This window comes from Aethalodelphis obliquidens, unplaced genomic scaffold, assembly GCF_003676395.1.
Source record: "Aethalodelphis obliquidens isolate GAN/ISIS:26980383/991018 unplaced genomic scaffold, ASM367639v1 scaffold27, whole genome shotgun sequence".
NCBI classification, from domain to species: Eukaryota; Metazoa; Chordata; class Mammalia; order Artiodactyla; family Delphinidae; genus Aethalodelphis; species Aethalodelphis obliquidens.
Window position 1 is genome coordinate 7,124,225 of NW_020837971.1, and position 24,250 is coordinate 7,148,474.

Here is a 24,250-nt window from a genome sequence, read left to right on the forward strand (position 1 = left end):
ATGAGGATACAGAGGTCAAATGCTCAGTTCTTATCATCCAGGCTCACATAATGCCAGTGAGGAAGATACCCTTGCAGATAGATCCATGACAGTACAATGCAGCCATCGCTATATGTGTGAACAAGGCACGAACAATCATGTAGACATGGAAAAAGACGAGGCCTTAAACTACCCTTGATAAGGCAGAGGGGAGGTTCTTCTCTAAGTTGTTTTCATTGATTAATGTACTGAAAATCCCTAGTTGACTTTCGAAAAGTCAAGCTTATGTCAGAGAGTCAGAGGTAAAAAGGTAGAAGGAAAAGGAAGTCATGTGATAGCTTCATCTCAAATAGAGATGAGTCTGACTACAGTCAGAAAAGGAACAAGATCTATAAATAATGCTGGAGAGGGTGTGGAGAAAAGGGAACCCTCCTGCACTGTTGGTGGGAATGTAAATTGATACAGCCACTGTGGAGAACAGTATGGAGGTTCCTTAAAAAACTAAAAATAGAGTTACCATATGATCCAGCAATCCCACTACTGGGCATATACCCAGAGAAAACCATAATTCAGAAAGACACATGCACCCTAATGTTCATTGCAGCACTATTTACAATAGCCAGGTCATGGAAGTAACCTAAATGCCCATCGACGGACGAATGGATAAAGAAGATGTAGTACATATATACAATGGAATATTACTCAGCCGTAAAAAAGAATGCAGTAATGCCATTTGCAACAACATGGATGGACCTAGAGATGATCATAGTAAGTGAGGCAAGTCAGATAGAGAAAGACAAATATCATATGATATCACTTATATGTGGATTCTAAAAAAAATGATGCAAATAAACTTATTTACAAAACAGAAAATAGATTCACAGACATAGAAAACAAACTTATGGTTACCAAAGAGGAAAGGGGTGGAGGAGGGATAAATTAGGAGTTTTGGATTAACAGATACACACTACTATATAAAAAATAAACAACAAAGACCTACTGGGAAGTATATTCAATATCTTGTAATGACTTATAATGGAAAAGAACCTGGAAAAGAATATTTATATATATAAATATACAACTGAATCACTTCACTATACACTTGAAACTAACACAACATTATAAATCAGCTGTACTTCAATTAAAAGAAAAAAGAGAACAAGAAAAAGAGGTAAAGGTATACATAGTATTTAAGGCAGCCAACTCAAAATTGGGAGAGAAAGAAGGTGAGGAGTAGTGGAGGCAAATCCTCACTTTTCTAAAGGCGATTCAACAGATATTATCCAAAATTGATATATTAATAAATAGGGGAATATTAGCATATGATTTTGACTATCAAAGTAACTAGTATAACTGCAAACTATTAAAGGAGATTGTCTTGGGGGAGGAAGACTGGGTATGAGAAGGGATGAAGCAGGTGACTCTTTCATCACAAGATCACTTCTGTGGTTTGATTTTTTTAGCAATATGCACATATTGCCTTGATAAAATAGGAATTTAAAACTTCAAGCTGCTACACTCTACCTGGTATATTGTACCCATCTCAAAATTAAGTAAGTTCAATCGGTTTTTCTTATTAAGGAGCAATTCTAATTCTGTTTCCTAGAGGTGTTCTTTCCTTCTGTCTTCTCTCCTCATTCAGTCCTTGGAAGCAGGAAACATCTAAGAAGAATGTCTTACAGCTCAGCAGAATAATGCCAGGGGCCTTCTTATGCCCCTTCCCTGCAGAGCAGAAGAGACTCTGAGGAAGGCTCTAAGCAATCAGCGGGCCGTCAGAGCTGTTCATCTTAATCTGGGCTCCATCCTATCCCTTCCCCACATTACAACTCCCTGTAGAACTCAGGAAAAACTGTCCAGTCACTGCCTGGAGCAGTAACCCTGCCCCAGAGCTCCTGGCTTGATGTCTATATGGAGGGGCTGCAACTAAGTGGCTAAATTGGGTGTATGTTTGTCCCTTTGTAACTGACAGCCCCTCCGCCTCACTGGGCTCTGAACACGTGCTGGTGCAAACCTCAGTGCCCAGTGCTGAGATAAACTGCTAGCAGGAAGGAAACGATTTCAGGCCGGAGACCCGGAAGGACCAGGAGGGAAGCCAGGCTCTGCCAAAACCGCCTTTAGCAGCTGAGCAGGTTTAGGTGGGCAGTGAGGACCACCTTTGCACTGTGTTCCTTTGTCTGAGATAGAGATTGAATGTGGCCCCCAGGAAAGCCTGTGGGGGTACTGCTTGTGCTTCCCTGCCTCAAAGGCTGATGAGGACAGACAGGACAAGGGGTGAGGAAGCTTACCAGCCATGCCCCTGTTCACCTCTCATCATGCCTGCCACAGACCAGAGTGGGTGGCCACTGAATGTTTAGTCTTTTTATGTGACACAGTAGATAATTTATTTCTACTTCGGCTACTGTAGCACCTGTTGCAACTGTCAGGGTTAATCTCTTGAGCCTTTCTGCTGATCTGGTGCCCTGCCTACTTACACCTCAACTTTCGTCTCACATCAGAGACATCTGATTGCCAAATTGAGTCTGTTTCGAATGGTCACTGAATTGGTATTCTTTTGTATTGACCAAGACCCATTCCCCTGCATCACAAATAAAATCATCAAAGTCTGTTTGGAGGTTGAGAAGCCTTTCTAAGAACCAGAAATCTGTTCCCTATCTGTGAAAGAAGAATGTTCTATTATAGTGAACATGCACTGGACAAATGGCATGGCAGCTCTCCTATCTGTGGCAGCCCCCAAAGGCAGCAATAACGAGGAAGAGAGATGTAGTATAGACAGGTTGATGGGAAACGTCTGCTGGGAGCAGCTCTTACAGTGACTTAAACAATTACCACCCTGGTCTGCCTTGATTCTAGGATGTAGAATCATTCATGGAATTACTTTGAACACAAGTTAATCTTGCTACCAGGAATCTAAGAAAAAGAAATGGAAAGTTATTCTTTTCCATTGTTATAGCTTCTTCCAGTCCTTATGAAATTGTGCTTCTTTGGCAATACTTTGCATATCGATCACAGATTTTCTTTCCAGTGCTCATTCATTCAGCAAGAATGTATTGAGTGGCATATTGAAAAATATATCGAGTATATGTGGAGGTAGCAAAAGGGGTGCTTAGAAATACAAACATAGCTATCCCTATGGTGTGCTCAGAGTTTCAGACCATCTCCTAATCTCCCTCTTGGAGAAACAAACACAAATTCATGAAGACTGTGAAGATGGTAGAATGTTCAGTTTCCTTTTCTTTTCAAGGCATTTAATTTCCAAAATGATAATAGCACATTTTTTTCTAATTATAAAAGTAATGCATGCTCAGCTCACTGTAAGAAAACAAAACAAAACAAAACAGACAATACAGAAAGTGAAAAACACCATAAATCTGTCATTCAGAGCTTAATTAGCACATTATGGGGTAGATCCTTCCACGTTTTTTTTCCTATGCACATATAAATGTGTTTTATTTTCACAAATGGAATCACACTATACATGCTATTTAATAACCTGCTTTTTTCATTTAATATGTCATGGATATCACTCATTTAATATAGATCTGGGGCTTCCCTGGTGGCGCAGCGGTTGAGAGTCGGCCTGCTGATGCAGGGGACACGGGTTTGTGCCCCGGTCCGGGAGGATCCCACATGCCGCAGAGCGGCTGGGCCCGTGAGCCATGGCCGCTGAGCCTGCGCGTCCAGAGCCTGTGCTCCGCAACGGGAGAGGCCACGGCAGTGAGAGGCCACGGCAGTGAGAGGCCTGCGTACTACAAAACAAACAAACAAACAAATAAATAAAAATATAGATTTACATTCATTTTACTTTTTAAATTTTTTAATTGAGGCATAGTTGATTTGTAATATTAATTTCAGGTGTACAACATAATGATTCAACATTTTTACAGATTATACTCCATTTAAAGTTATTATAAAATATTGGCTGTATTCCCTGTGTTGTACAGTATATCCTTGTAGCTTACTTATTTTATTCACAGTAGTTTGTACCTCTTACTCCCCTATCCCTATCTTGCTCCTCCTCCCTTCCCTCTCTCCACAGGCAACCACTAGTTTGTTCTGTATTTCTGTGAGTCTGCTTCTTTTTTGTTATATTCACTAGTTTGTTTTATTTTTTAGATTCCACCTTTAAGTGATAACGTAGAGTATTAGTCTTTCTCTGTCTGACTCATTTCACTTAACATAATACCCTCCAGGTCCATCCATGGTGTTGCAAATGGCAAAATTTCATTCTTCTTATGGGGGAATACTATTCCATTGTATGTATATGCCACTTCTTCTTTATCCATTCATCTATTGATGGACACGTAGGGTGCTTCCGTATCTTAGGTATTGTAAATAATGCTGCTATGAACATTGAAGTGTATGTATCTTTTTGAATTAGTGTTTTCATTTTCTTCAGATACATACCTAGGAGTGGAATTGCTAGATCATATGGTAGTTCTATTTTTTAGTTTTTTGAGGAACTTCCATACTGTTTTTCATAGTGACTACACCAATTTACATTCCTACCAACAATATACGAGAGTTCCCTTTTCTCCACATCCTTGCCAACATTAGTTATGTGTGGTCTTTTTGATGATAGCCATTTCTGGCAGGTGTGAGGTGATATCTCATTGTGGTTTTGATTTACATTTCTCTGATGCTTCGTGATTTGGGGCATCTTTTCATGTGCCTGCTTGTCATGTCTTCTTTGGAAAACTGTCTATTCAAGACTTCTGCCCATTTTTTAATCGAGTGGTTTGTTTTTTGGGTATTGAGTTGTATGAGCTCTTTATATATGTTGGATATTAACTCCTTATTGGTCACATCATTTGCAGTTATTTTCTCCCATTCAATAGGTTGTCTTTCATTTTGTCAGTGGTTTCCTTTGCTGTGCAAAAGCTTTTAAGTTTAATTTGTTTCCTTTTGTTTATATTTACTTTTGTTTCCTTTGCCTTAGATGACAGATCCAAAAAAATATTGCTACAATATATGTGGAAGAGTGTTCTGCCTATGTTTTCTTCTAGGAGTTTTATGGTTTCCAGTCTTCTATTTAGGCCCTTAACCCATTCTGAGTTTATTTTTGTATATGGTGTGAGGAAATGTTCTAATTTTATTCCTTTACATGTAGCTGTCCAGTTTTTCCAGCACCACTTATTGAAGAAATTGTCTTTTCCCCATTGTATATTCTTGCCTCCTTGGTTGTAGATTAATTGACCATAAGTGCATGGGTTTATATCTGGGCTTTCATCCTGTACCATTGATCTATATTTCTGTTTTTGTACCAGTACCATGCTGTTTGATTACTGTAGCTTTATAGTGTAGTCTGAAGTAAGGGAGCATGATACTTGCAGCTCTGTTCTTTCTCAAGATTGCTTTGTCAGTCTACATTCACTTTAAATGGTTGTAGGAAAGTACCACAATTTATTTATCCAATCTCCTATTGTGGCATTACACTTACTTCCAATTTTTTGCCATAATAAACAATCTTATGTGTACAACTTTGTTCTGTTGTTATAATAGTATATTCAGAGCATTTCTTACAAACATTTATTAAATGCCATTCATTAGACTTTACACTCACAACCTGGTATTAACTGAGACCCCAGTCTCATCTGTGCAAATCAGAGGAAGGAGTAGAGTGACAGGCAAGACTGTCTCAAGACTCAGACATGTCTGGGGAAGTAATATCAAAGTAGAATGGTCGAGAAAACAGAGCTGGATCTTGTTTGCCTTTGTTCTTTGTTATCTTTATTGGTATATACTATTCAAAGTCATAACCATTGAATTTGTTTTCTTACTAGTAAAATGGAATTAATGATATTACCTGCCACAGGGGTGTTTGTGGGGATTGAACAGCATAATGGATGTAAAGCACTTAGTACATGCCTGGCATACAGTTGGTGTTCAATAAAGGTAGCTTTTATCATCATAGAGAAACCTTAAAATCCCAGCCAATAGTCTTACAGAGAGCAGGGACCACAGCTGATTTCTAAGCTTTTCGGGGAGGCGTTCTGACTGGGGTATGACTCAGGTTATGACCATGTCCATAAAATAGCAAACAGACCTCTCCGGGGGTTAAGTCTGTTGCCTCCTTCCCTCCTCCTTCCAGCCAAATGCTTACCCCAATGAAGTTGTTTTTCCAGCACTTGGATGTTATCCTTAGTGCCTATAAAACCCTCAAGGGTTATTTAAAGTGCTTAATTCCAAATAAGCACTAAGAAACTATGTGGATTTCTTATTTTATTATTTGTCAAAATAGGAGAAACTTCACAGGGAAGTTTTAGAAACTGCTCTTCTCAATTTGACTCTATTTCCTCTCTTCTCTCTCTCTCCCCCGGGGGGGATGAGGGTTTAATGCTGACCTTGATTTCTCAAAACAAACTTGTAAAATAGGTATTACGTCCACTTTACAGATAAGAAAGCCAAAGCTCTAGCAAGTAAAATGACTTGGCCACATCTAGGAAGTGGATGACCCGGGATTCAAACTTTCCTCTGATTCCAAAGCCAAAGTACTAACCATCTTAAATTTGAATGTACACACTGGGGGCTTGATACTGCCTCAGTAGGTCTACCTGGGATTCTGGAATCTGCATATTCACAAATACCCAGGTGACTGAGATCCAAGAAGGTCCAGAGGAGGCACTGCCCTTGGCCATATAGCATTCACAAAGCCCAGTTTCTGCGGCAGGGATCCCCAAGGCCGTGGGATTTTCTCCCACGGTCATCAGTAAAATGCCTTTACTGTAACATCAGTACACCTTGGAATGAAGCGAAGCCATGTGTATGTTTTGGATATTTGCTTGCTTAGAAAATGAGTCCCAGACCAGGGTAGGGGCACACCTGGTTTCTGAATGATTCTACTGTACTTGTTGAGGTCTTTACCATCTCCCCAGGACAGAGCCAGATCAACTGCAGTGACCTTTCCATCTCAGAAATCCTAGTCGTCCATCCTCTGGCTGCCTTGTCTTATCTTCTACTGACCCAGTTGGCTTTCCTACTTCAGAACAGGTTTCTAATGCCTTACATCAGTGAGAGAGAACATGGCAAACTGAGAGATGTGTGGTATCACGTGGAGGAGGTGGCGTGGGGTACAGCAGTACTTTTCACACTAGAGTCCATGAAGCCTTGGAGATCTGCGGAGGTGTGATGTAGAGGAGGGACAGGGGAAGAGGGGAAGACTGGGCAGAGTGGGGTTCTGGGCCCTTGATCGGGGCAGCTGCATTGAGTTCTGTTTCACGTGTAGAACTGGAATTCCTAAAAGATTCGCTTGAAAAAAGTGTTTCACTGGGGGAAAAAAATGAAAAACTAGTGGAGAAGGAACATCACTCTAGGTCAAAAGGAGGCTAATTCAAGTCTTCAGCTAACTAGCTGGATGACTTTGGGCAATTTCATTTCTCTAGGTCTCAGAGTGCTTACCTGCAAAAAAAAAGGGTGGGGAGGGGTGGAGGTTAGCCTTATTGACACCTGTCTTAGTCTGTTAGGACTGCCATAACAAAATACCACAGACTAGGCGGCTTAAACAAAAGTATATTTTCTCACAGTTCTGGAGGCTGGAAGTCCAAGATCAAGATGTGGGCAGGTTTGATTTCTGCTGAAGCCTCTCCCCTTGGCTTGCAGATGGCCGTCTTCTTTCTGTGTCCTCACATGGCATTTTTTACATGCATGCGCACCCCTGGTGTCACTTTCTCTTCTTTCTCCCGGCATTTTCTGACCCGTCCCTTCTCTCTTTTGGTCCCCATCTTGCACTAGTCATGCATTAACCAACCTGCCTAGTCCTGCTAGACAGTGAGCTCTCTGAGGGCTGCTTCTGATAGTACTCTGTGTCCCAAGCACCCAGTGCACAGCAGATGCTCAACAAACCTCAGATGTTTCTCGAAAGGAGCCTTACGCATTGTTATGGACTGACTTGTATCCCCCCAAATTCATACGTGGAAGCCTTAACCCCCAGTATGACTGTATTTGGAGATATGGCCTTTCAGGAGGTAATTAAGATTAAATGAGGTCATAAGGGTGGGGCCCTAATCCTATAGGACTAGTGTCTTAAGATGAGATGTGAGACGTGAGAGGGGTTCGGCACTTAGAGAACGGGAGGAAGGGCATTTCGGCAGAAGGGGCAAAGGCCTGGAGGGTTCCTTCCGAGACCCACAGGTCACATTCAGGAGGCCAGAGCACAGTCTGAAGTGGGGAACCCATGAAGAGAGGCTGTGGTGGTGAGGCCACGGGAGGCCTCCTGGGCAGTGCTGAGCACATGGATTTATCTGACAGCAAAGGGTCACCTCTAAAAAGTTCTATGCTGAAGAATAGTCCACTCCTTTCTGCATTTTAAAAAGCTCTGACGTTCTGCAGTCCAGCTGTTCTCTGTCCCTCCTGTACCGCTATGTCATTTGTGGCTAACTGATGTCAGCCAATCAGTAATGGATTACACATTTGCCAAACGCATTAGGTCTCTTTTTATATATATACATACAACTTCTAAAGATTACTTTCCGTTTACAGTTAATACAAAATATCGGCTATAGTCCCTGTGCTGTACAGCATATCCTTGAGCCTGTCTTACACCCAGTAGACGGTACCTCCCACTCCTCCACCCCTATATGGCACCACCAGCCCCCCCCACTGGCAGCCACTAGCTTGTTCTCTGCGTCTGTGAGTCTGCTTCTGTTTTGTTATATTCACTAGTTTGTTGTATTTTTTAGATTCCACATATAAGTGATATCGTACAGTATTTGTCTTTCTCTGTCTGACTTATTTCACTTAACATAATGCCTTCCACATCCCTCCTTGTTGCAAATGCATTAGTTCTTGATTTCTCCTCTGACGGGCTACTGTGTGTGTGTGTGTGTGTGTGTGTGTGCGCGCGCGTGCGTGTGTGTGTGTGCGTGTGCGCGTGCGCGTGTGTGTGTGTGAATTACATCTTGATTATAAATTGCCTTATGGACTCTGTGGTCTACTTCCCTTTGGTCTAGAGAGCAAGCATACATCATACTTGACTGTTTTATTTCATTACAGCCAACACCCATATGGATAATTAGGATCAAGACTGTTAAATTTGTGGTAATAAGCACATGTGAAAGCCTCATGACCTTGAACTCTGTCTGCTAAAACTACTCAAGACCATAGGTCCACATCCTAAGAAACAAAAGGCTCACCACTTCCTGAAGGAGAGGATGAGTTGATGATTTTAAAGAGTTGTGCCTTACCATCATTTCATAGAAGCTGGTAGAGTAGTTAGAAAGAAGAAAGGGGAGCAACATTTGGGCTTTAATAGGTAATTGTTAGTAAAGCCCTTTTTAATAAAACTGATTCTAGCACTCTCGGAGAAATTTTCAAAAGACATTTCCTTCCTTATTGTAAATTCTGTCCTAAAAGAGGACAGGTGTTAAAGAAAGCATTTAGGTGCACAAATAGAGATATATCAATATACATTGTCTGGGTAATATGATTATAAACAAAATCGTCCCCCAACCCAGAAAAATCTCTCCATAAAAGTAGTAGAAAAGGAAAAGAGTTTTATTGTTGAATAAGCATTAAACCAGAATGTGGTGCACATCACAGTCAATCTGCAAAGACAGAATGAAGTTACACATTTTTGTAGGGCCGAGCAGATATAACCCATTACACACATATTTTCAGGATATTCATGAAATGCAAAGGCAACACAACTATGAAAAATGTGTAATTTCTATGCATGGAAGAGTGCTTAGAAGTCACTAAGGCAGGGATGATGTAGTAAGATTGACACCCAATCTATGAGTTCTCGTGAAATACACTAAGAATGAGGGTACTACACTCTCCCCCTCCGACGGGCGTGTCTTTGGACTTCATTATTAAAAGCCTTTCAACCTGTGTAAAGTACGGAAGGGCTTCCTGTTAAAACTGGACAGTGAATATTGTTAGGATTGATAAGTCAGCACTCACATTCTATTCTCAAATGCTAGGGGAAGCCTACCAAGTAATTGTGCCTGTTTTCTTGTTTTTAATAGATTTTACAGTATTCCTTAATGGGGACAAGGGGAGGAAGAAGAGAAAAGAGATGTTCATGAATTAACAATCGAAATTGCTCCTCATGAATTATTTATTTTCCAGGAAAAGTCATATGAGATATTGTTGTGCCTGATGTCAAGGGTGAATTGTCCCTTGCACACAGGAATAGGGCAAGGTCACCAGTACCTGAACCTCAGGCCATTTTCTGCCCCATCTCAGCAAAGAAGATTTGCATGAGGAGTCAGAAAAACAGTTTGAGCAGTTATCCTCCAACTCTCCTGTGTTCAAAATAGTGTGTCAGATGGAAATGAAGTTGGAAGAGACAGACAGAAAGAAAAAGAGAAAGAAAGGCAGAGAATATAAAGGCTAAAAAATAGGAGAAGCTAGGTGGAGAAAGGAAAAAGAAAATATACTAGGTCTGTCTCAGGCTGTACATTTTTCATTTCTTAGCTACCTCGCTATGTATTTATATTTTTAAAAAAATTATTGTGGGGCTTCCCTGGTGGCACAGTGGTTGAGAGCCATGAGCTCTCATGAGCCGTGAGCCGTGGCCGCTGAGCCTGCGCGTCCAGAGCCTGTGCTCCGCAACAGGAGAGGCCACAGCAGTGAGACGCCTGCGTACTGGAAAAAAAAAAAAAAAATTATTGTGACAACCAAGTGCTAAAATCTCTATTTGTAGGTTCAGGATAGAAGAACCCCTCCCCCTCCTCGGCTCCCTCTGCCCAGCCCTTTAATGGAGGTGGAAGGAATTGAAAGCCCCCAAAAGTCCACATTGAGGTTTCAGGACACTGAGTACCTCCACCAGTCTCTCAAGATTTGCTTTGCTGGGTTTTTCATAGGTTCCTGTGACTGGTTGGTTTCAGCCATTCATTCAACAAACAACCTCTGAGCACTTATTATATACCAAGCACATCATTGAGCTGAGAGTACAAAGATGAATAGGACACAGTCTCTCCTCAGGGAGTTCATTCTAGGGCCTTGCATCCTAGAGTGTGGGACCAGCAGCAGCATCACCTGGGTGATTGTTAGAAATGCAGGTTCCCAGGCTTCACCCCGACTTGCTGAATCAAAATCTGCATATTTAATAAGCTACCTGGGCAATTCTTAAACATATTGAAGTTTGAGAAGCACTGACCTAGTAGATTATTGGCAGGGGAGAGGGAGATGCTCTTCTGTTTCTCAATTCTTCCGTTCGTTCAGCAAGACAAAGGAGGTGCTGACGGCCTGGAACTCACATTCTCATGGGGGAGAAAGGCGAAAAGAAGAAAATACATGAGATGGTTACAGGTCATGCATAGTGCTATGAAGCAAATAAACTGAAATATGATAGAAAGAAACCAAAATGAACTATGACAGGTAGGGTGGTGGAAGCCTTCAGGAGTAAGTTATTTCTATTTTGTATCTAGCTTTCTGTTATAAAAATGGAAACGTAGTCACTGGTCCTATGTGAAAAGAGCCAAAGATTATACTTCGTCCTCCTTTCCTTTTCTCCCCACTCCCCATCCCTCTGCCTCTGGCACCAGCCCTGAAACTATAGACGCCACCTAGCAGGTACAGTCACAGCCAGGCCCATTGAAAAGTCCAGGCTGCAAGCAACTAAGAATTTGGATGCAAACTGAATTTTAAAGCCCAAGAAGAAGTACTGGGGTTACCTTTCTGGTTGGGGTAAAAAGGCATTAGAGAATATCGAAGGGCTGGTAACTGGTGTGTAGCTTCCTATCTCACTGTTTTCTTGCATCACTGCAGTCATGGGCCAGAGAGTGTGCTGATGGGGATTGATGAGTGGGAGGGTGGCCTGCAAGTAAAGATGAGCAATGGGCATATGTCGATGCGTGCAATCACAACAGATTCAGACCTTCTCATCACCTATAGTGCTGGCGTTAACCTGCAGCAAAATCAGTGTTAGGCCTTAGTTCAGCCCAAAAGTATGTCGTGAGCATGCATTTATTTTCAGCACAGATCCTAATGCCCTACAGTTAGACCACCTGAGGCACAACCCAGTGATTGCACAAAGAGAGGCTATGGATAGACCAGTAGGTGGAGGACAGGGTTTCAGGTATTGCTCCTCTAGAAATTATGTGTCAGGAAGGAGCGCACAAGTCAAAGATGGCGCACTCTTCCTGACCTGTGAGCATTGTGCCGGCTGTCCAGCTGTTCATGTCATTTACAGTATATTTAATGCGGCAAATCCAAACCACAGGCAGAGAAAGGGCATCTGCTCACTGTTCCAGTTATCTCTTGCTGCATGACAAACTATCCCCAAATTTAGTGGCTTAAAACTTTGTCAAAGTTTTGTTGAAAAAACTCACACCCATTAGGATGGCTGCTAACACCCAGTTTTATTATATCTCACAATTGTGTGGATCAGGAATTCGGGAAGGGTTTAGCTGAGCAGTTCTTCTGCTCCATGTAGCATCAGCTAGGGTCACTTGGTGGCATTTGGCAGGTAGATCAGTAGTATGGAGGGTCCAAGAAGGCTTCATGCATAGGTGGGGCCTTTGCAGGAATGGCTGGGAAGGCGGGCTCAGCCAGGCCATTCTCCCTCTCCACATACTACCAAGGCCTCTCTATGTGGTCACTCCAGCAGGGGAATCAGAAACTGCCAGTTCTCTAAAGGCTCCCAACATCACTAATCACCAGAGAAATGCAAATCAAAACCACAGTGAGATATCACCTCACACCCATTAGGATGGCTAGTCTCAAAAAAGCAGAAAATAACAAGTGTCAGAGAGATGTGAAGAAATTGGAACCTTTGTGCACCATAGGTGGGACTGTAAAATGGTGCAAAAGAAAACAGTATGTAGGTTCCTCAAAAAATTAAAAACAGAGCTTCCATATGATCCAGCAATCCCACTTCTGGGTATACATCCAGAAGAATTGAAAGCAGGGTCCTGAGGAGGTATTTGCACACCCATGTCATAGCAGCACTATGCACAATACCCAAGAGGTGGAAGCGACCCAAATGTCCATCAACAGATGAATGGATAAACTCAATGCGGTACATACATATAATGGAATATTATTCCACCTTAAAAAGGAAGGAAATCCTGTCACAGGCTACAACGTGGGTGAACCTTGAGGACATTATGCTAAATAAAATATACCAGTTGCAAAAAGACAAATACTGCATGATTCCACTTAAAGGAGCTATCTAAAGGCATCAAATTCATAGAAACAGAAAGCAGAATGGTGGTTACTAAGGGATGGGGGTATGTTATTAAGAGAAAGGGGGATGTTGTATAATGGGTATGGGATTTCAGATTTGCAAGATGGGAAGTCCTGGAGATCTGTTTCACAACAGTGTGAATATACTGAACACTACTGGACTGTACACTTCAACACGGTTGAGATGGTAAATTGTATTTTATGTGTTTTTCTTTTACCATGTTAAAAAATAAACCACCTGTACTCTTAAAGCCCAGATTGAGGGGGAGGGGAACATAGACCCCATCTCTCAAGGAGAGGAAAGGCAGAGAATCTGCAGCCAGCTCTACCCTGCCACACCCGCTGTGGGGCAGATCCTGTCTACAGCACCTGAGGGTGTAGATGGTGAGATGTTATTTCCAGGGGACTGTATTCAACCTCCCAGAGATGAAGGGTGTCAGAAGGCACTATCAGAGGTGGGCACAGTTTGAAACAATAGAGTGAGAGAAAATGACTAAGCTTGTATAGCCAATGAGAAAAAATGGCCTGGAATTCCGCCCTTACTCATTTTCACAACAAAGATTCAGCAAGCTATTCTGCTAAAAGCCTGACCACCCCCACGAAGCATTTTTGTCACTTAGACAGTGCCTGCCCCTCAGCTATCCTGACAGTGGGAGCTCCAAGCCCTAACTGAATAGGTCGGATAGGAACAATACGCAGAAGCAGATCACAGGAGACCTTTCAAAGCCGGCAAACACATAGAAAATTCAACGACACCACAGCATTTAGACAGCCTGGACAATGTGGCCGTTATAAATGCTGCTCTCATGAACAGCGATTCAAATGACAGCTTCGTAAAGGGTTTGCAAAGAGCCCTTTGGAAATGGAACATAGGCGACTCGGAGCCCATGACGTGTTACAAGGACAAACCCGGCTGAACAAAGATCCACAGCAGCATTGAATGACTTATTTATTCAGCCCTGCTCTGTACAAACCTGGGAGAAGATGACAGCTTTTAAATCGCCTCCCCTGAGCTTTGCAACATCCATGGTGCGTGGGAAATGTTAGCAAAAGTTTTGAAAAAAGCAGAATGTTTTACAAAGCGAAGATCACAGTGTAACCATGCTAATGCTACCACCAAATTCTGCAGACGGCCCTGGTGTCTCAGAATTATTAGGCAGAAGGAGTGACAGTAACATCTGGAGAGGGAAACTCTGCCCTTTATCCTATTCCACCTGCTGGCTTCACACGTCTGTTTGAAAGGCTAGCCCCTGCCAAGCTTTCTGGTGGAACATTCTTTGTGCGGGCCATTTAAGTGATTGCTGTAGAATTCTAATTGCTCTCCTTTGGCAAAGTGTTCTACTGGTATTGTATAAGGAGTGTTGGTGTTCTGATCAACCCTGGAACACAGGTGCTGTTCTTTTAGCCTAGCACAGGCTGCAGAATTCTCGCATGCCCCAGGGTTCCTGTTGCATGGTGGCGTCACGCACTAGGGAGCTGTGTCTGAGTAACCCCAGCCCAGCCAGCTTTCCCAGGAGGCCTGCTGACAGTGCAGCCTGTGCTCACAGCAGGACTGGGACTAGGGTGAGGCAAATGAGGAGCCTGGCATGCAAAATTTAAGGAGGCCCTCGCCCTGCATTTGCACGACCCTGAGAGTGAGCGCCTCCTTAAATCTCGTACCCGAGGAGCCCCACTTGCCTTCCCTAGTCCAGGCCTGGCTTGCAGGCTTCACTCTCTCTTTTCCCATTCACTCCTCACCTCCCCACCCAAGGTTAGTACTGGGGGTGGGGAGTATAGTCCCAATGTGGACAGTGGTCAACAAAGAAGAGAACTTTAAGAAGGAAGGGCTGAGTAATCGACGGTGAGATTACAGCGAGGGATCTAGTGAGGCATTTGGCTACACGGAGGCTACCCGTGACCCAAGACCAAAGCAGATCCAGGAAGGGTTGGTGATGAATGACTTGTCCTGGTCTGCCCCTCCACCATGGGCCCAGATGGTGGACCGGAAACCGGAAACCCTGTGAGACTGGCCACAGAGGTTCCCTTCCTACAAGAAGGCTCAGGATCTTCCCAGGGAGGTACCTACCCTGTAGGAAGCTCCCTTCTCCCCAGGCTTGTGTGTCAGAACTAAAGCCCTGATCTAAAGCCCTTCCACCCCTGTTTGCTCTCTTCCCAGCCCAGTGGGATGTTATAAAGCCAAATCAGGCAGCTTAGAGCTGCGGAAAGAGAAAGCGGGAGTCTCCGTTTCCGAGATGCTAACAAATGGTTCACACCACGTCAGGCTTTTCTATCGTGAAATCAGGGGTATATTCATTTGCAAACCTAAGACAATGGGGACTCCCTCTCGCCTCCCTCTTGCCCTACATCACACATGTATAGTCCTGAGAAGTACACTTCCTGGGACTACCTTCTCTTCCACACACACGGCCACTTTTCATCGCCCATTTCCCTGTTCTCCTTCCTACACTTACAACCCCACTCCTCCTCCCCTCCCCCACTAGCACCTTTCACAAATCTTACTCGAAAACCCAGGCATGCAGCTTTGTGGATTTTTAAATAGAAAATTATGCGGAGTGAGTGAATTATGCTGGAGTAGTGGAATCATGGACCCACAAGCCCAACTTTGGGTACCATCAAGCAAGAGCACCTACATGACACAGCAACAGAGACCACACCAAGTTCAGAAGTGCCTGTAGCACTATGTAAAGTCCATGGATGGCTTGCTTGTGTTGCTTATCTGAAGAAATCACCCTGCCTGCATGATTCAAGCTCAAAGAATCATTACAGGCTAATCATCATTATGACATGATCATATTTCAATTATCCCCTGGGTAGTCTGGGTACGTTAAAGCAACTTCTCTCACTGAAAGAAGTTCGTTAAAAATCATGAAGTGCATTAAAATTTTTTAAAGCATGTTGGGAAACAACAAGGGGCTAAATTCTAGAAACAACGACAGAATCTTTCAGAGGTTTCCCTAGCACTTATTCAAAAAGCATAATCTTATCTTGAGATGTGAAACGAGGACTAAAACTGAATAATGGGCCAATTGTTTCATTATAATATGTGTTTCTAAGTGCTCTGTGATGTAAAACCCAACAGGCTTTTTTTCTTTCAGCCCCAATGTGGCCAACTAGGTGCACCGACCCATCTTCACAATATATAACGTGCCCTTAAGCCCTGGTCAACAGTGCCAAAGTCTATGAAAATCATACAAAGAATGGAGTCGATCATACTGTTTGTGGTCTCTATCAATATAGGCACAGTCCTTAATATGTTGGAGAAAAGAAAAAGCAGCCATCCCCTGAGCATTTGTCCTAAAGAAAGAATTTAAGAGAACAAATAGTTTTATATGCCAAGATATTCATTATTGATAATAATAAAAAAAGAAACAGAAACGTACCTACATATCTGACATTTGTGAAATCATTGAGAATGTAATATTGAGCGTGGACTGGAGAGGAATGAGAATGGAATGGAATATTATGCAGTCATGAGAAACCGATGCTGATGATGCAGAGTGGGAACGCAGGAAATATGTTTTTAATATAATGTTAAAAATGTCATCTATACTGTGATTCCTACTGTACCAAATAAGTACACATTTTAGATAAGAAATAGAAAGAGACATGGGAAGAAAACCGTTCGTGTCTCAAGGTGATTGGATCATGGATGATTCATCTTTAAAATCATTCCTTTTGTAGCTGTTATAATGTTGATTGGATAAGAAAGTAGAACTTGGAAGGAAAAGGAAAATACTCAAGGAGACATTTTCTATGCCAGGCAGAAAAATCAGTGATGCTTGGGATCGTTTTGCATTCTTCCTTGCTCTTTCAAAGCAGCCTGTCATCTTCACCCACACATAGGGAATATGCATGTCTGGGTTATCAGGGGATCCCCTCACCAGGAAGACTGTGCTGTTTATTTAATGGACCAGAAACCTCAAACTTTTCAAGTCTTTTCTGATAACAAATCTAAAGTGCATTTGAACCATTTGTTGGTGTGGTTTTTCCGTGACAAATATGCACAAAAATCTTGAGGACAGAAAATGATGCATTTCTTCTTTCTCTCTTTTGTCTTTCTCTTCCCCACCCCGTACCCCCTTCTGCAGTTCTGCTAAGCCAATATTCTCTAGAATGAGCACAAAACAAATCAAATAACAGCTAAACAAATTGAATAACAGCTTTTGTACATCAACATCGAGAAGGAAGACGCTTGGGAGAGATCAGAGTACCAAGATGGATATGGGCGAGAGTGAAGCGTCCACTGTCAAAGCACCTTCTAAATCTAGATCGGCAGAGATGGGAGTGATTTTCTGGAAGGAGATGTGATCACGGATTAAACACCAGCTCATTGGAAACTATCATTGAATAAGAGCAGATAATATTCATGAGAAATCACATTCAGGAAATATTTTAAGGAAAAGGAATATAAATGTGCTAGAATTAACATGTAAAATATATATGTACCGAAGTTTGTAAACTGTCCTTTTTTAATCAAACAGAAAACAGAAAGCTTTAATCTTTAAAGATTATTTTAAAAAAGGCAGTCCATCCTAAATTATTCCTATTTCAATAGCCAAGAAGCTGATCAAGCATCAGTTATGGAGGAAGCATCTTGGAAAATGCCTGTGAATGTTTTCATAGGAGCCATGACCTTTGGTTCCCATGTCTGCCGTTCATTTATGTCACTGTGTAATTAGTTAAAACCACTCGGTTAAGAGATGTAACGCTTCAAACTTTTTACCAGTTCTGTGTTCAGTTTAATCTGTCTGTACGTGTTATTACTGAGAAAGTGTTTCTGACATATACTATTACTCCATCAAGCTGTATATTACAGGAAGTACATCTTTACATCATAGTTTCCCGAGCAACATAGATTTCCCTATCTTTCAGGAAACAGCATCAAGGAACTCTGAAAAATATAGAAAGCTCATTTTCACCTTGGATGCTCACATATAATGTATAGGCTGCTATCAAATAAACACTTTTTCTATTTCTCCCTAATATATGCATAGGAATTTAATATACTTTATAAATAACATCTAAAATACCTTCTTTTTTTTCTATTTCTTTGCCATACATAACATCAGAAATCCATATCCGTTCTTTCCCTGACAGGCACTCATTTTTATTTTTAAAAATCACCATTCCATTAAACCCATTTCTAAATGATAGTGAGTGGTACTAAAAAAATAAATAATAATTTAATAGCCTTAGAAATAAATGAATATAAACTTATACAGAAGAAACTTGATAGGAAACTTGATAGGAGTAAGTTGCCTTTTTGTTTACTAATATTGGTTTCAAGAAAACTCAATTTTTTTTTAGTTGGTTGGCATTTAGAAGTAGTGACAAATGATCAGTTGTCTTCAGCAATCTTTTGCTCCCAGGCTTCCCCACCACCACCCTCACCACATATCCTGCCAATACGCAACAACAGAAAAATATTTAATATTGAAGTAGCCAATTGCTTGAGAATGAAAACAAGCTAAAATGTATGTGTGGGGTAGTCAGCGTAAGCCAAACCACGTGCTATACCTGAGCAGAAAACATGAACATGTAGAATGCCTTCATTTTTAGACTCGAAATTAAGATCCAATTAGCATATATCACTGGAGGAGCAGACAGAGGATAATACAAGAAGAATCAAGCAAGATACAGATCATGGTTGTTTTCTCTTACCCTGTCTCTATTAGGACCACACTCCTAGTTTTGCCAAATGTTTCTGGTACTACATCTTTTCACCATAAATGAGATTATGTTTCAAATGGCTAAAAAGTATATTACAGATACAGTCAAATATGTGAAACTCAATTCACAAAGATATGGATTTTCTAAAGAACCAAATTAGGGGAATACTTATTATCTCTAAAGTATTAGCCGTGCTGGGAGTTATTTGTTGCTTTAAATATTAACTCTCCCACTGCATTCAAAACACCCTGCTTACTAAATTCAATTACACACAACTTTTCAAGAATTCATTTTTGATTTAAAGGGAGGTACCTCTCTATTTTATCTATAATGAAAATAGAAGGTATTGGCTTTCTCTAATCAATGTAAATTACAGATTCCACTGGGAGTCCTACAACACTAATAGTGGTGTTTATGAAAATGAAAAAGTGCTTCCTACCCACATGCAAATGTTTTTAAGAAATTTTTTCCATACAACCTAAGTGTAATTTAGCATACCATAGTGCTCTGAAGATGGGTCATTGACAATGTACCATTTGTACATAGGTAATACATGTAAATCACTAAATGTTAAGTATACGAAGTATGTTTTTATCTTTTTTAAAAAAAGTGACTCCCTTTCTCATTCTGTTCTGTTGTATTGCGTCCAAAAGTTGTGTGTAATTTTTTTAAGGTCCAGGATATAAAGAAATTTGTTGGAATATCTGAATTTCTGTAAAAAATAAAAATAAGATTTTGTTATTTAAAAGATTGTTTAGTGGTGTGGCACACATTTGGTACATTCGGCATCTGTCTTTGTCCAGTGATCCAGTGACAGGTGATGATTTGACTGAAATAACTGTCTTCGGAAAAATCTCCTTCCTGTCAGATTCCATAATATTTGTCAATAGCAGACACTTATTGGATGTGCAGGACCCTCATCATGTGGAAAACACGATTAACATCTTCAAAGCCTCTTCTCGCCAAGTATAGATACACCTCAAGCTAAATCTTTATAGACTCAGTGGAATGAAAGTGATAAATGAATAGCCAGACTGTTAAGTAAAACCTGACATGAAATATTCTGAAACATCCAATTAATTGCTCCATCTCGACTTTTGCATATTGAAAACAGCCACCTGTTCCTCAGACATGAGCAGCCCTTTCACAGTAGTTCATATTGAGTATGTGTTGTCTGGGTAGGTCCCAATGCCAGATCCTTCATTTACTGTGTGACCCTAAACAACTCTAACCTCACCTATTAAATGAACACAAATAGTAATGCCTGGGCCCCATAGTGTTGTTGTGAGGCTATAAATTAAGGTATAGTGTTGTGCTGGTGCTTGACTTTTAGGAGATACTCAAAGAATTTTAATTCCTTCCCTCCTACTATAGGCAAGACGTTGAAGAAGAAAAGAAACGTGAAACACAGCCTCTGCTCTCAAAATGTCGAAGATAATTAGGGTAACATTTATGGGTAAGGATTGAAAACTCAATACCTTCCGGAGCCAGGGAGATAAGTAAATTACCAGAGCAAAGCAAGCTGGGGTCGGGAGATAATAGGAAGTAGTGGGCACTGTGGAGCACTGGAGAGCCTAGGTCTTGTCTAAAGAGATGACGTTGCCAATACTCAGCTCTAGTCATTCACCAGATATGCACTGAGTCGCTGCTGTGTGCCAGGAACTGTTCTGAACCCTGGGAAGATAGTGGTAAACCAGACAAACAAGGTCCCTGCTCTTGTAGGTCTCATGTTCTAGTAGGAAAAGAGATAATAAACGGGAAAATGTCAGTTAATGATAATAGGTACCCTAGAGGGAATTAAAACATGGTGATGAGATGCAGAAGTTGGGAGGTGAATCAAGGAAGACTGCTCTGAAAAGGTGGCATTTAAAGTGAGACCTGAATGATGAGAACAAGCCAGCCAGGGGGAGCCACTAGTTTAATGGCTCTAAGGCAGGAATAAGGTCACTACTCACGAGGAACAGCAAGGTGGCAGGGAGGGGATGTGAGCTGTGCCAGGAACCAGCTTCCAGTTTGGTAGGCCAGAATGGATGGTACGTTTTTTAAGTGTTAGAGAAAGCCATTTGAGGGTCTTAATAGGAGAGAGATGGAAACCATCTTACATTTTTAAAAGATTACTCTTGGCTTCTGCTTCTAGCAGTATGACCTAGGTACTCTAAAAAGCCTTCCTCACACTATTCTACCAGGTCTTGGATAAATTACAATGAGCTTATTTTATTTTTTTTTTTAATTTTTGATTTTGTATTGGAGTATAGTTGATTTACAATGTTGTGTTTCGGGTGTACAGCAAAGTGATTTAGTTATACATATTCACATATCTATTCCTTTTCAGATTCTTTTCCCGTATAGGTTATTGCAGAGTATTGAGTAGAGTTCCCTGTGCTATATAGTAGGTGCTTGTTGATTATTTTATATATAGTAGGGTATGTATGTTAATCCCAACCTCCTAGTTTATCCCTCTCCCCACTTTCCCCTTTGGTAACCATAAGTTTGTTTTCTAAGTCTGTGAGTCTGTTTCTGTTTTGTAAACAAGATCATTTGTATCATTTTCTTTTAGATTCCACGTATAAGTGATATCATATGACATTTGCCTTTCTCTGTCTGATTTACTTCACTTACAGTAATCTCTAGGTCTAACCATGTTGCCACAAATGGCATTATTTCATTCTTTTTTATGGCTGAGTAATATTCCATTGTATATATGTACCACATCTTCTTTATCTATTCATCTGTCAGTGGACATTTAGGTTGCTTCCATGTCTTGGCTATTGTAAATAGTGCTGCAGTGAACATTGGGGTGTATGTATCTTTTTGAATTATTGTCTTCTCCAGATATATGCCCAGCAGTGCAATTGCTGGATCAAGTGGTAGCTCTATTTTTAGTTTTCTTTTTTTTTTTTTTGCGGTATGTGGGCCTCTCACTGTTGTGGCCTCTCCCATTGCGGAGCACAGGCTCCGGACGTGCAGGCTTAGCGACCATGGCTCACGGTAGCAGCCGCTCCACGACATGTGGGATCTTCCCAGACCGGGGCACGAACCCGCGTCCCCTGCATCAGCAGGCAGTCTCTCAACCAGTGCGCCACAAGGGAAGCCCCTATTTTTAGTTTTTTAAGGAACCTCCATACTCTTCTCCATAGTGGCTGTACCAGTTTACATTCCCACCAACAGTGCAAGAGGGTTCCCTTTTCTCCACACCCTCTCCAGCATTTATTGCTTGTAGACTTCTTGATGATGGCCATTCTGACCGGTGTGAGGTGATACCTCATTGTAGTTTTGATTTGTATTTCACTAATAATTAGCAATGTTGAGCATCTTTTCATGTGCCTGTTGGCCACCTGTATGTCTTCTTGGAGAAATGTCTATTTAGTCCTTCCACCCATTTTTTGATCGGGTTGTTTGTTGTTTTGATATTGAGCTGCATGAGCTATTTGTATGTTTGGGAGATTAATCCCTGTGGGTCGCTTCATTTGCAAGTATTTTCTCCCATTCCATAGGTTGTCTTTCTGTTTTGTTTATGGTTTCCTTTGTTGAGCAAAAACTTTTAACTTTAATTACGTCCCATTTGTTTATTTTTGTTACAATGAGCTTATTTTTAATAGACAGCTTGGCTTGCAAGGAAGTAAGAGAAATCCCAAAGTCATAAAAAAGAAAAAGAGTAAAAAGTAGCATGCACTGTAAGCAAATGCAAAATCCATGTATCAGAGTAGGGAATGGGAGGAGGCTAAGCCTTGGGCCACTGCAAGTAGATGGGCTAAATTTGAGAATCTCTCCCTAGACCAGGACATTTGAAGATGGCCATAACCTTAGACAAGGGTGGCCTAGGAAGAATATTCATGCTAGCAAACCAAAGAAGCTTATCAAGAAGTCTGTCTCCACACTGATTCTAGATAGGGTGAAAAAGAAAAAGAGGAATAGTCACCCTCTGAAATTTTTAACCCATGAAACTGGCCCCCTCTAGTCTGGAATTCAATCTTACACTCTCCATATAATCAAAGAAACTCCAAACCAAGAAATCAAAGAACTTGCTAGAGCACTGGTAGCTGGCAGATCTCAGGCACACAGATCTCACCAATTATGTTCAACAAAGTAAGTGCTCACAATATTAAAATTACTAAACACACAAATAAACCATGAGACAGAATCATCAGAAATAATTAACAGATTTATTGCCCCAGAGATTTTAGATATTGGAATTACTATATAGAGAATATATATAATCATGTTTTATATGTAAAAGAAATAAAGGTGATTTCTAAAAAATAAAAAAATGTAAAGAATCCATTAGATACAACCAGATAGATTTGAAGCAAAATGCTTAGAATTGAAAAATATGATCCCTGAAATTTAAAATATGATTTGTAAATTAAATATAAATTAGGTGTAATTGAAGAGGAAAGTTGTGAACTAGAAGACAAATCTAAAGAAGTTTCCCAGAATGAAATACAGAAAGCCAAGGGGTTGGAAAATAAAAAGAGGCTAAGCATCAGGGAAGATATATGTGTCTAATCAGAGTTCCACTAGGAGAAATAAAATAATGGAAAGACAATATTTGAATAGAAATTGTTTGAAAATTTTCCATAAATGATGAAAGATATGAATCCACACATATAGGAAGTATGATAGATATCAAGCAAGATAAATGAAAAGTAAATTCAAGCCTGACAGTAAAAGTGTAGTCCAAAGTTAGAGGAACTACCATAAAAGTAACCAAAGAGAAATGTATACCACCTACAAAAGAACAATTTCTAGACTGAAAATAAATACCAGAGACATTAGCATAATATATTCAAAGTGCTGAAGTAAAATAATTGTCAGTCTGAAACTGTGTTTCAGCAAAACTCATTTTTCTCATTAACAGTTTTTTTAAAAATTATAGTTGATATACAATATTATATAGCAAAACTCTTTTTTAAGACCAAAGATGGAATACAATCATTTTCAGATAAATGAAACCTAAGGGGATTTACTAGCAATAGACCAACACAGATAAAATTTCTGAAAATGAGTCAAGAAGTATGGTTTGAGGGACTTCCCTGGTGGCGCAGTGGTTAAGAATCTGCCTGCCAATGCAGGGGACATGGGTTCGAGCCCTGGTATGGGAAGATCCCATATTCTGCGGAGCAACTAAGCCTGTGCTCTACAACTGTTGAGCCTGCACTCTAGAGCCTGCGAGCCACAACGACTGAGCCCGTGAGCCACAACTACTGAAGCCCACATGCCTATAGCCTGTGCTCCACAACAAGAGAAGCCACTGCAATGAGAAGCCTGCGCACTGCAATGAAGAGTAGCCCCCGCTCGCCGCAACTAGAGAAAGCCTGCGTGCAACAACAAAGACCCAATGCAGCCAAAAATAAATAAATAAAATTAATTAATTAATTAATTTTTAAAAAAAGAAGTAAGGTTTGAGATTCAAAAAGGAATAGAGGGCTTCCCTGGTGGCACAGTGGTTGAGAGTCTGCCTGCTGATGCAGGG

At 41.0% G+C, this 24,250-nt stretch overlaps 2 long non-coding RNA genes across 2 annotated transcripts in view; one reads left to right on the top strand and one right to left on the bottom strand.

Annotated features, from left to right (window-relative positions):
• The window catches only part of LOC113629445 (uncharacterized), a 166,451-nt gene extending 146,926 nt beyond the window's left edge, over positions 1-19,525 (top strand). Inside the window, exon 2 of the long non-coding RNA XR_003436544.1 lies at positions 17,196-19,525. This is a non-coding gene — a long non-coding RNA (uncharacterized LOC113629445). The remainder of the gene's footprint in view (positions 1-17,195) is intronic.
• On the bottom strand, positions 10,516-12,614 carry LOC113629443 (uncharacterized). The gene is made up of 3 exons (XR_003436543.1): positions 11,595-12,614; positions 11,078-11,180; positions 10,516-10,563 (listed from the first exon to the last, which is right to left on the bottom strand). It is a non-coding gene; the product is annotated as an uncharacterized LOC113629443 (long non-coding RNA).
• Positions 19,526-24,250: the final 4,725 nt, after the last annotated feature.